Source organism: Nycticebus coucang, chromosome 5 (assembly GCF_027406575.1).
Source record: "Nycticebus coucang isolate mNycCou1 chromosome 5, mNycCou1.pri, whole genome shotgun sequence".
Taxonomy (NCBI): Eukaryota; Metazoa; Chordata; class Mammalia; order Primates; family Lorisidae; genus Nycticebus; species Nycticebus coucang.
In genome coordinates this window covers 108,656,751-108,669,602 of record NC_069784.1, presented here as the reverse complement: position 1 = coordinate 108,669,602, position 12,852 = coordinate 108,656,751, and the positions used below count along the sequence as shown (strand labels likewise).

General features: G+C 41.9%; 1 pseudogene; it reads right to left on the bottom strand.

Moving 5' to 3' along the window:
* Positions 1–5,004: 5,004 nt before the first annotated feature.
* LOC128586295 (TBC1 domain family member 14-like) lies at positions 5,005–11,723 on the bottom strand (annotated as a pseudogene).
* Between the last annotated feature and the right edge of the window lie 1,129 nt (positions 11,724–12,852).

Below are 12,852 nucleotides of genomic sequence, written 5' to 3'. Positions count from 1 at the left end.
ATAGCCAGGCATGTGGCAGGCGCCTGTAGTCCCAGCTACTTGGGAGGCTGAGGCAAGAGAATAGGTTTAAGCCCAAGAGTTTGAGGTTGCTTTGAGCTGTGACACCACGGCACTCTACCAAGGGTGACATAGTGAGACTCTGTCTCAAAAATAAATAAATATATATGTATATAAAATATATACATATATTAAAATATATACATATATGTATATATGTATATTAAAATATATGTACATGTATGTATCGTGGACAAACTCTATTGACCCTGTCTTTAACTTCACTGACCCCTTCTTCAGCTATATTTGGTCTACTGTTAAACCCTAGAAATAAAATCTTTCCTACTGATATTATATTTTTAGTTCTATAATTTCCACCTAGTTCCCTCTTGGAGTTTTCATTTTTCTGATAAATTGTCCCATCTGTTCATACATGTTGTTTATTTTTTCCGTAAAAACTCTTTAATATATTTGTCATAGTTACATTTATTTATTTATTTTTATTTCAAAATATTAGAGGGGGCTCGGCACCTGTAGCTCAGTGATTACAGCACCAGCCACATACGCCGGGCCTGGTGGGTTCGAGCCTGCTAAACAACAATGTCGAGTACAATTAAAAAAAAAAAAAAATAGCCAGGCATTGTGGCAGCACCTGTCGTCCCAGCTACTCAGGAGGCTGAGGCAAGAAAATCACTTAAGCTCAAGAGTTTGAGGTTGCTGTGAGCTGTGATGCCACCCCACTCTACAGCGAGTGACATGGTGAGACTCTATCTCAAAAAAAAAAAAAAAAAGGTGTAGTATGATTCTTCTGGTCATTTCATAGAAGACTGTGAAGCTGTGTGTGTGTGTGTGTCTGTGTGTGTGTGTAAACAGAGTCTTTATTCTGCAGGACAGAGGTAGGCTGTGGCATCAGCCTAGCTCACACCAACCTCAAATTCCTGGGTTCAAGCAATCCTCCTGCCTCAGCCTCCCCAGGAGGTAGGACAACAGGCACCCACCACCACACCCAGTTACTTTTTCTATTTTTTGTAGAGATGGCGTATTGTTCTTGCTCAGACAGCTCTGGAACTCCTGAGTTCAAGCAATCCTCCCACCTCAGCCTCCCAGAGTGCTAGTGCTAAGATCACAGGAGTGGCCCACCGCCCTGGCCAGGAAGCGGCATTTTTGACCTTTTAGAGCCACAGCAGGGAAAGTTATCACTTGTACTGTCTTACTGCGTCAGTAGTTCACGTCCTTTGCCATTGTTCTCATTATGTCATTTGCCACGATGTGCCAGAGTTACTCTAAGCACTTCTGTGTCCATCTGTTTATGTGAAATCTCAAAGTAGTTAGAAGATATAAATAGCCGTTTTTCAGACCTCGGCATGCTCAAATATGTATATTTTCTGATACCACTTCCTCCTTTGGTTGCAGATATTTTATGAGGAAGTTTGAGTCTGAGGAGAAGGGGAGAAGAAGGGCAGAGGGTGGCCGGAGAGAAGGGGGCTACCCGGTAGGCTGTGCCCAGGAACCATGAATCCTAACTGGACTGCACCCCAAAAAGAATTGTTTCTTTATACAGCTGTTTATAAATACAGGTAAGAAGTATCACAGTGTGGTGAGGAACGGCTTCGAGATCAGAAAGCCTTTGCCGAGGTCCGACTTTCTCTATCTAACACTGGGCCGACACGAGCCTCCTCATTTGACTGCCTTCTGCTTTTGCTGCCCACATTTTTAAAACATGAACATAATAATACTACCAGTTCCCTGCCAGTCGCTAAATGGGCCCTTTCAAATACTAAGAGTCTGAATGTGCAAGAATTTGGCAAATTTTAAGGAACCATTTGGGTTGGTGATGATGCCCCTGTTATAATTATTATTGAAAAATACTTACAAACTATTCCTAAAGGGGGAATTGCCACTTTGGGGTGGTGGTTTGTTTCCTCTAAAATTGCTAGGATTTATTTTTTTAACAATTTTATATGACTTTTATTTAATAAAACCACATTATTTACAATTCAAAAAAGTCCTACTTAGATACTTTACTAAATAAAAGGTTAACTGTACAAGCCAATTAAAACATGATATGTAGCAAGTGTTATGAGGAGTTTTCAGCAAACTATTTAAAATAGTCAAAAACTGAGTAGTTAAAAAGTCCCTTGTGAAAGAACAGTGTTTCTACAGGAGAGCTCAGTGACTGGAGACACAGTGCTCACCTTCGCACACAAGCTGCAACAGTCCCGGGCTGAAGTCTGAGACCCCAAAGCCAAGGGCATCTGAAGTAGAATGTGCAGACTTCCCAAGCACAGCATGGCAGCATCTGTTCCCAGGTGGCCTCAGCAATGACACAGAAAGAGAGGCACGACTCTACACCAGCCTCAGTGGGAAGGGACTGAGTGACCCTGGATGGAGACTCAGAAGTTTCTGGCCTCTGAAGAGGATGCACTGAACTAGCAAGACCTCATATAATCCCTAAACAGGTCATAAAAACCTCTTCTGGGCAGCGCCCGTAGCTCAATGGGTAGGGTGCTGGCCACGTACACCAAAGCTGGCGGGTTCAAACCCAGCCTGGGCCAGCTAGAAAACAACAATGACAATGGCAGCGACAACAACAAAAAATAGCCAGGCATTGTGGCAGGCACCCACAGTCCCAGCTACTTGGGAGGCCGAGGCAGGAGAATCACTCAAGCCCAAGAGTTTGCTGTGAGCTGTGATGCCATGGCACTCGGCGCAGGGTAACAGCTTGAGACTCTGTCTCAAAAAAAAAAAAAAATCCTCTTCTGAACTCCAGATGTGGTGTACATTCCAGATTGGCATAGAATTCTGTTTAAGGACTTAATGCATAAGTGGTACTATCCAAAAGGATCTATGTCAAACTGCTTGACAAGAAATGCTAAGAGCTGAGTTTTGAATACACACAAAGTTTACAACTGCATTCTGAACAAGCTGTGCAGGCCCCTTGTTGCATCTCTTTCTGTATGACTTAAGGAACATCTTTATGTACAGTAAGAAAATACATACATCTTCAAAGAACCAAACACCCACATCATGGAACAAAAATAAGTACATTTGTAAGGAGCCACAGTGCTCAGGTGGCCCACCCACTACCCCCCAGCCCAGCTCAGTCTGGGTTACATTCAGCATCTAGATGTCAGAAAATGGCTAGGTCTGGAGGCTGCCAAGACCTCCACTGAAGACAGGACGCCTCCTCCTAGAGGGAAGGCGAGTCAGCATTTAAAGGCTGAGGCAGAAAGGGTCCATGGTGCTCAGCAACCTCCCTGGAGAGTCAGTTGAGAATAGAAGGGGAAGAAAGGAGATTCCAGGACAAATGGCACTCGGTTCAGAGTTGGGATGGAAGGCATGAGGATGACCCCTAGGTCGGCAACTTGTTTCTGAACTTCGAAGAGTCATTAGCAGTACGGCAGAAATAGAAAAACCTAGAAAAATAATGCCACAGATAGGCTTTACTCCCCCAACCCCCAGCCCCCAGCCCATCCCCCATAGCATGCTATACTGAAAGAGCCAAAGACTCCTCAAAGTCAGAAACTAGATCAGCATGGGGGTGCTCCCTGTGGGCAGTACAGCTGTGGGGCTGTAGAGTGCAGACCACACTGAGGCACTCTTGCACAGCTCACTGTGTGCCCCAAACCTGCTCTGCCGGGCACTCCCAAAGACCAGCTGGTTACATCATGTCGGAACCTGCTTCCGCAGACACTAGCCTGCCATTTAGGCTATTCTGTGCAAAAACTGTTCATTTCTGTGAATTTGGACAGCAAAAGTTCTTATACAAAGTTCTCAAAATGAGCCAAGGAAAAGCTAGAACATAAAATTCACCAATGACCTTGGGAAAACCAGCTCAAATGGGAAAGGGCTCAAGGTCCAGATATGGGCATTCTGACTGGGCTATCAGATGCTTGTTGCCCTCTCCCTCACCTCTACAACAGGTTAGGAAGCACTTATTCTAAAGCCAAAAGTGCAAGGAGAGATTCACTGGCACTTAGGACTGATCCAGCTGTTCAGGGGACAGAGGCGAGGGAGAACATTCTTAGAGCAGAGGAGCAGCCTTCCAGGGTGTGTGTGTGTGTGTGTGTGTGGGTGTGTGTGTGTGTGTGTGGGTGTGTGTGTGTGTGGGTGCTGATTCCTCAGGCTGCACCGCTACACTCCAATCTCCATAAAAACAGGTAGAGTGCAAGAGGGGCAAGTCTCCACATTCTCCTTCCCAAGCATTTTATTCAAAGGGGGGTTGTTGCCCAGGTTTCTAACAACTGGTAAACCTGTCTGTATTGCCACAGGCCTTCTTTGCAAATAGCTCCTCCTGCTCAAACTTTCCACCCTTGCTCAGCAGATGCAAGGAGTGATCTTTCAGGGAGCAGGTTCCCACTGGAACCTCAGTGTTCATTTCAGCGTTTCTGCTATAATTTTGTAAAGGCAACATGATAAAATGCCAACCCGCAGGTTGGGCTGATTCCCAGGGAGCACTCAGTACCTGCCTCAGAGAGCCTGCTTTCCTTTGGTGCAGTCTTTGCCAGGTGAGTTTTAGGAACATAATCTCCAGCTTTGGAAAGATTACCTCCATAACTCAATCTCCTTTTTATCTAAAATATGTAAATATGAACCAATAACATCTCTTAGGTCTTTCAAATAACATTTCTCATGCAGGCTCCTCGCTAAGAAAGATTGTAATGTACTTTCCAGTTGTTGACATAAAAGCATGACAATTTGATTAACTTCTGCTAAAATAAAGGAGGGGAGGAAGTTAGCTACTGCCCAATCTTTAAACCATGCAGAAAACATAGCAGTTGGCTGTGCCAACACCAGGGCATCGTTACTGAGCTTCTTAAGGCTAAGCCTTGGTTTAATTCTTTAGAAGTTTTTTCTGTTTGTTTTGTTTAAGGCCAACTCCAGTGTCTCCAGGGTTAGGAATCAAGAAGAGGCCCGGTCCTTCTCGATTGCCTGGTGTCAGTCTGAAACAAGACGGGTGCCACTGGAGCACTGCCTCCATGTTGAACGCAAGTCACATCTGCAGCCTCAGTGTCTGAGGAATGGGCTCCCTTTCTCCATTTCTCTGCTGTCTTTCTGCAGAGCAGTCAGTACCTGAGCCCACTTTTTGTCCCGACTTTGCATCTGAACTATGGCAATGGAAGCAAACAGCTCTTCTGTGGGCAAGTCCTCGGGCAGCCTGGTCAGGAACTCCGCCATGTGGATGAAGTCCATCTTCGTCAGGATGTCCTCAAAAAGCTTCAGGATGCCCAGGGCCATGCGGAACAAGAACTCTTCCCCATCTCAGCAGAACCCATCCCAGATACGACAGGCCAGATCGAGGGGCAGAGATTTACTATATAAGGTAAAAATCCGATCAATTAGGTAAATGTCTGCAGTTAAGTTGTTCTTCTTGAAATGAGCAAATAATTTTGGCAAATTTTCTTCAAAGAATACTTCAAATGCAGCAAAGTAAGTCAACATAAGGCCATGATCCACTCGGAAAAATGCCATTTGACAGGGTTTATTCAAAAGATTAGAAAAGCGGAGAGGCGGAGCAAGATGGCGGCCGAGTAACAGCTTCCTTGCATCTGGGCACCGTGAGTCTGGGGACATAGGACTCCAGGCATCTCTGGCTGGTGGGAACTGCCTATCATCACTCCTATGAGGATACAGGGAGTCAGCGAGAGACTTCTGGACCCCAAGAGGAGGACTAAAACAGTGGAAAACCGGCAAGTGGTCGCATGTGTTCAATCCGTCTAAACCCGCCCACAACTTCCACAGGCACAAGAACTTAAAGAGCAAGAGGAAGTGAAAGGAAAATTAGGGCAAGGAAACAGATAAAAGAAATCACTCATGAGGAAGAATCAGCAGAAAACTCCAGGCAACATGAAGAACCAGTCTAGAACAACCCCACCAAGGGACCATGAGGTAGCTACTGCAGATGATTCCGCCTGTAAAGAAATGTTAGCAATGACAGAAAGGGAATTTAGAATACACATGTTGAAAACAATGAAAGAAATGATGGAAACAATGAAGGAAATTGCTAATAAAGTGGAAAATAACCAAAAGGAAATCCAAAAACAGAATCAAATAAGAGATGAACGATATAAAGAATATAAAAAGGATATAGCAGACCTGAAGGAACTGAAACAGTCAATTAGGGAACTTAAAGATGCAATGGAAAATATCAGCAACAGGTTAGACCATGCAGAAGAAAGAATTTCAGAGGTAGAAGACAAACTTCTTGAGATAACTCAGACAGTAAAAGAGGCAGAAAAGAAGAGAGAGAAAGCAGAACATTCACTGTCAGAATTATGGGACTTTATGAAGCGTTCCAACATACGAGTTATAGGAATTCCAGAAGGGGAAGAAGAATGCCCCAGAGGAATGGAAGCCATACTAGAGAATATTATAAAAGAAAATTTCCCAAACATCACCAAAGATTCTGACACACTGCTTTCAGAGGGATATCGGACCCCAGGTCGCCTCAACTCTAACTGAGCTTCTCGAAGACACATTGTGATGAACCTGTCCAAAGTCAAGACAAAAGAAAAGATTCTGCAAGCTGCCAGGAGTAAGAGCCAGTTGACCTACAGGGGCAAATCCATCAGAGTGACCGCAGACTTCTCTAATGAAACTTTCCAAGCAAGAAGACAATGGTCATCTACCTTTAATCTACTTAAACAGAACAATTTTCAGCCCAGAATTCTGTACCCGGCTAAGCTAAGCTTCAAAATTGACGGAGAAATCAAATCATTTACGGATATACAAACATTGAGGAAATTCGCCACAACAAGACCAGCTCTACAGGAAATACTTCAACCTGTTCTGCACACTGACCACCACAATGGATCAGCAGCAAAGTAAGAACTCAGAAATCAAAGGACAGAACCTAACCTCCACACTGATGCAAAAGATAAAACTAAGCAATGGACTCTCACCAAATAAGACGAATAGAATGCTACCACACTTATCAATTATCTCAATAAATGTTAATGGCTTGAATTCCCCACTGAAGAGACATAGATTGGCTGACTGGATTAAAAAACACAAGCCATCCATTTGCTGTCTGCAAGAAACACACCTGGCTTCAAAAGACAAATTAAAGCTCTGAGTCAAGGGTTGGAAGACAATTTTTCAGGCAAATGGAATTCAGAAGAAAAGAGGAGTTGCAATCTTATTTTCAGATACATGTGGATTTAAAGCAACTAAAGTCAAAAAAGACAAAGATGGTCACTCTATATTGGTCAAGGGAAAACTACAACAAGAAGACATTTCAATTCTAAATATTTATGCACCCAATGTAAATGCTCCCAGATTCTTGAAGCAGACCTTACTCAGTCTGAGCAAAATGAATATCTGATAATACCATCATAACAGGGGACTTTAACACACCTCTTACAAAGCTGGACAGATCCTCTAAACAGAAATTAAACAAAGATATAAGAGATTTAAATGAGACCCTAGAACAACTATGCTTGATAGACGCATATAGAACACTCCATCCCAAAGATAAAGAATATACATTCTTCTCATCACCCCATGGAACATTCTCCAAAATTGATCATATCCTGGGACACAAAACAAATATCAACAGAATCAAAAGAATTGAAATTTTACCTTGTATCTTTTCAGACCATAAGGCACTAAAGGTGGAACTCAACTCTAACAAAAATGCTCAACCCCACCCAAAGGCATGGAAATTAAACAATCTTCTCTTGAATAACAGATGGGTGCAGGAAGAAATAAAACAGGAAATCATTAACTTCCTTGAGCATAACAACAATGAAGACACAAGCTACCAAAACCTGTGGGATACTGGAAAAGCAGTTTTGAGAGGAAAATTCATCGCTTTAGATGCCTACATTCAAAAAACAGAAAGAGAGCACATCAACAATCTCACAAGAGATCTTATGGAATTGGAAAAAGAAGAACAATCTAAGCCTAAACTCAGTAGAAGAAAAGAAATATCCAAAATCAAATCAGAGATCAATGAAACTGAAAACAAAAGAATCATTCAGAAAATTACTGAAACAAGGAGTTGGTTTTTTGAAAAAATAAATAAAATAGATAAACCATTGGCCAGACTAACTAGAAATAGAAAAGTAAAATCTCTAGTAACCTCAATCAGAAACGATAAAGGGGAAATAACAACTGATCCCACAGAGATACAAGAGATCATCTCTGAATACTACCAGAAACTCTATGCCCAGAAATTTGACAATGTGAAGGAAATGGATCAGTATTTGGAATCACACCCTCTCCCTAGAGTTAGCCAGGAGAAAATAGACCTCCTGAACAGACCAATTTCAAGCACTGAGATCAAAGAAACAATAAAAAAGCTTCCAACTAAAAAATGCCCTGATCCAGATGGCTTCACTCAGAATTCTATCAAACCTTCAAGGAAGAGCTTACTCCTGTACTGCAGAAATTATTCCAAAAAACTGAGGAAGAAGGAATCTTCCCCAACACATTCTATGAAGCAAACATCACCCTGATACCAAAACCAGGAAAAGACCCAAACAAAAAGGAGAATTTCAGACCAATCTCACTCATGAATATAGATGGAAAAATTCTCAACAAAATCCTAGCCAATAGATTACAGCTTATCATCAAAAAAGTCATTCATCATGATCGAGTAGGCTTCATCCCAGGGATGCAAGGCTGGTTTAACATACACAAGTCCATAAACGTTATCCACCATATTAAGAGAGGCAAAAATAAAGATCACATGATCCTCTCAATAGATGCAGAAAAAGCATTTGATAAAATCCAGCATCCTTTTCTAATTAGAACACTGAAGAGTATAGGCATAGGTGGCACATTTCTAAAACTGATTGAAGCTATCTATGACAAACCCACAGCCAATATTTTACTGAATGGAGTAAAACTGAAAGCTTTTCCTCTTAGAACTGGAACCAGACAAGGTTGTCCTCTGTCACCTTTACTATTCAACATAGTGCTGGAAGTTCTAGCCAATACAATTAGGCAAGACAAGGAAATAAAGGGAATCCAAATGGGAGCAGAGGAGGTCAGACTCTCCCTCTTTGCTGACGACATGATCTTATACTTAGAGAACCCCAAAGACTCAACCACAAGACTCCTAGAAGTCATCAAAAAATACAGTCATGTTTCAGGATATAAAATCAATGTCCACAAGTCAGTAGCCTTTGTATACACCAATAACAGTCAAGATGAGAAGCTAATTAAGGACACAACTCCCTTCACCATAGTCTCAAAGAAAATGAAATACCTAGGAATATACCTAACGAAGGAGGTGAAGGACCTCTATAAAGAAAACTATGAAAACCTCAGAAAGGAAATAGCAGAGGATATTAACAAATGGAAGAACATACCATGCTCATGGATGAGAAGAATCAACATTGTTAAAATGTCTATACTTCCCAAAGCAATCTACCTATTCAATGCCATTCCTATCAAAGTACCTACATCGTACTTTCAAGATTTGGAAAAAATGATTCTGCGTTTTGTATGGAACCGGAAAAAAACCCGTATAGCTAAGGCAGTTCTTAGTAACAAAAATAAAGCTGGGGGCATCAGCATACCAGATTTTAGTCTGTACTACAAAGCCATAGTGGTCAAGACAGCATGGTACTGGCACAAAAACAGAGACATAGACACTTGGAATCGAATTGAACACCAAGAAATGAAACTAACATCTTACTACCACCTAATTTTCGATAAACCAAACAAGAACTTACCTTGGGGGAAAGACTCCCTATTCAATAAATGGTGTTGGGAGAACTGGATGTCTACATGTAAAAGACTGAAACTGGACCCACACCTTTCCCCACTCACAAAAATTGATTCAAGATGGATAAAGGACTTAAATTTAAGGCATGAAACAATAAAAATCCTCAAAGAAAGCATAGGAAAAACACTGGAAGATATTGGCCTGGGGAAAGACTTCATGAAGAAGACTGCCATGGCAATTGCAACAACAACAAAAATAAACAAATGGGACTTCATTAAACTGAAAAGCTTCTGTACAGCTAAGGAGACAATAACCAAAGCAAAGAGACAACCTACACAATGGGAAAGGATATTTGCATATTTTCAATCAGACAAAAGCTTGATAACTAGGATCTATAGAGAACTCAAATTAATCCACATGAAAAAAGCCAACAATCCCATATATCAATGGGCAAGAGACATGAATAGAACTTTCTCTAAAGATGACAGACGAATGGCTAACAAACACATGAAAAAATGTTCATCATCTCTATATATTAGAGAAATGCAAATCAAAACAACCCTGAGATATCATCTAACCCCAGTGAGAATGGCCCACATCACAAAATCTCAACACTGCAGATGCTGGCGTGGATGTGGAGAGAAGGGAACACTTTTACACTGCTGGTGGGACTGCAAACTAGTACAACCTTTCTGGAAGGAAGTATGGAGAAACCTCAAAGCACTCAACCTAGACCTCCCATTCGATCCTGCAATCCCATTACTGGGCATCTACCCAGAAGGAAAGAAATCCTTTTATCATAAGGACACTTGTACTAGACTGTTTATTGCAGCTCAATTTACAATCGCCAAAATGTGGAAACAGCCTAAATGCCCACCAACCCAAGAATGGATTAACAAGCTGTGGTATATGTATACCATGGAATACTATTCAGCCATTAAAAAAAATGGAGACTTTACATCCTTTGTATTAACCTGGATGGAAGTGGAAGACATTATTCTTAGTAAAGCATCACAAGAATGGAGAAGCATGAATCCTATGTACTCAATCTTGATACGAGGACCATTAATTACAATTAAGGTTATGGGGGGGGAGCAGAAAGAGGGATGGAAGGAGGGGGGTGGGGCCTTAGTGTGTGTCACACTTTATCGGGGCAGGACATGATTGCAAGAGGGACTTTACCTAACAATTGCAATCAGTGTAACTGGCTTATTGTACCCTCAATGAATCCCCAACAATGAAAAAAAAAAAAAAAAGAATACAAAATAAAAAATTTTAAAAATAAAAAAAAAAAAGATTAGAAAAGCAATAAAGGCATCTGCAGTATCCAAGTTCAAGATCAGTACTGCTGCTATAAAGGACATGCCCTGAATATAACCCACATCCGGCCAGTAGCAATTATAAACACCCAAAATACTGTGCAACATGTCATGGTATGGACCGCCTTGCTGGACAATGCAGAGATTAGGAAACGTTCTAGATATGTCCAGTTTAATAAGCTCCAGACTAGCTTCTCTGTCTGCTGCTGAAAACCCAGCATCTTCACTCTCCACGTCAGAACCTCCTGTGCAAAGGGACCACCACCTCTCCTTGGCTCGGGCAAGACAGATGTCAAAAAGCTCGTGGGTGATATTTAACTCCTTGCCAATGGCTAAGCTCCAGACTTTGCCTCTCACCCTTGGAGGGATTCCCTGCCACTATAAATCTCGAAGTTTTCTAGAGCACCACACTGTTTCCCAGGTAGGTAGAATTTCATTATTCCAAGTAAGAACAGCGTTTCCAATGCTTTCCTCTCTCTGCACCTTTCTTCCAGCTGCTTTTTCCTCTGTTGGGCTTCTTTCAGCTCTCATTTTTTGGCCTGAACCACCATCTCTTCACACTGTTGTCTGTGTTTCTGAGCTTCGTCAGCTGGTTTTGCAGGGAGGTTTGCTGGTCTGTCTTCGAGGATGAGAGCAGTGGAGGAAAGTGGCTCAAAATCAAGATACTTCCTCACATTCTGCTTTGGAGAGGGTGGCTTGCTAGGTCTTCCAGGCTTGTCTTCATATTCCATGAACCCGGGGCCTCAGAGGTGCACGGCCGGCGGCTCCATGCCCCAGTGGAGGGCTGGCCTCCCTCCTTCTTCCCTCCCTCCGCGGATAAGATTTATTTTTTAATGTTTCTTTCTTTTTTTTTTTTTTTGAGACAGAGTTTCACTGTGTCGCCCTCGGTAGAGTGCCACAGCTCACAGCAACCTACAACTCTTGGGCTCAAGCAGTTCTCTTGCTTCAGTCTCCCACGTAGCTGGGACTACAGGTGCCCACTACAATGCTCAGCTATTTTTTTTTTTTCTTGTAGTTGTCATTGTTGTTTAGCAGGCCCAGTCTGGGTTCAAACCTGACAGCCCTGGTGTACGTGGCTGGCTCCCTAACCAGAGTTACCCTAAGAACTTCTGTGTCCAAGCAGAAGCTATGGGCTCCAAGCAAATTTTTTAATATTTCAAACTAAACAAATAATGGCAAATAAAACTTGAAAGCATTTCTGTGTTTAATGAATATTCATTTCCAAGTCCAAGTGTGGTGGCTCATGCCTGTAATCCTAGCACTCTGGGAGGCTGAGGCAAGAGGCCTCAGAGACCAGACTGAACAAAAGCAAGACCCTCCCCATATCTACTAAAAATAGAAAAATTAACCAGGTGTTATGGTGGATGCCTGTAGTCCTAGTTACTCTGGAGGCTAAGGCAGGGGGATCACTTGAGCCCTGGAGTTTGAGGTTGCTGTGAGCTAGGCTGACACCCAGCACTCTAGCCTAGAGAACAGAGTAAGACTCTCTCTCAAAAATAAAAAAAAATCATTTCAAATTTAATGCCTTGAATATTGAAAAAAAATGATTTTGTTCTCAAAAAAATCAACAGATTATGACCACAGAGAAAACACTTGCTTTTCTTAGGTGCTCTGAAACACATTCTCCCCTAAGGTGATGGTTGTGTAAATTTGTACACATATCTGAGGATCCAAAGTAAATTTCTAACTACACAGAACTAATACACAGACCTCTATGCAAGAAAATGATCCTTTATTTTAAAGTAAAATTTGGGCTTCAAAAATAAAGTCTGTGTCTTTTTTTGTTTAGATCTGTGGGATAAACAAACCTGCCTTCTCTCCCTACTTTCTGTACACAATTATCTTCAGTGCTAAAGAAAT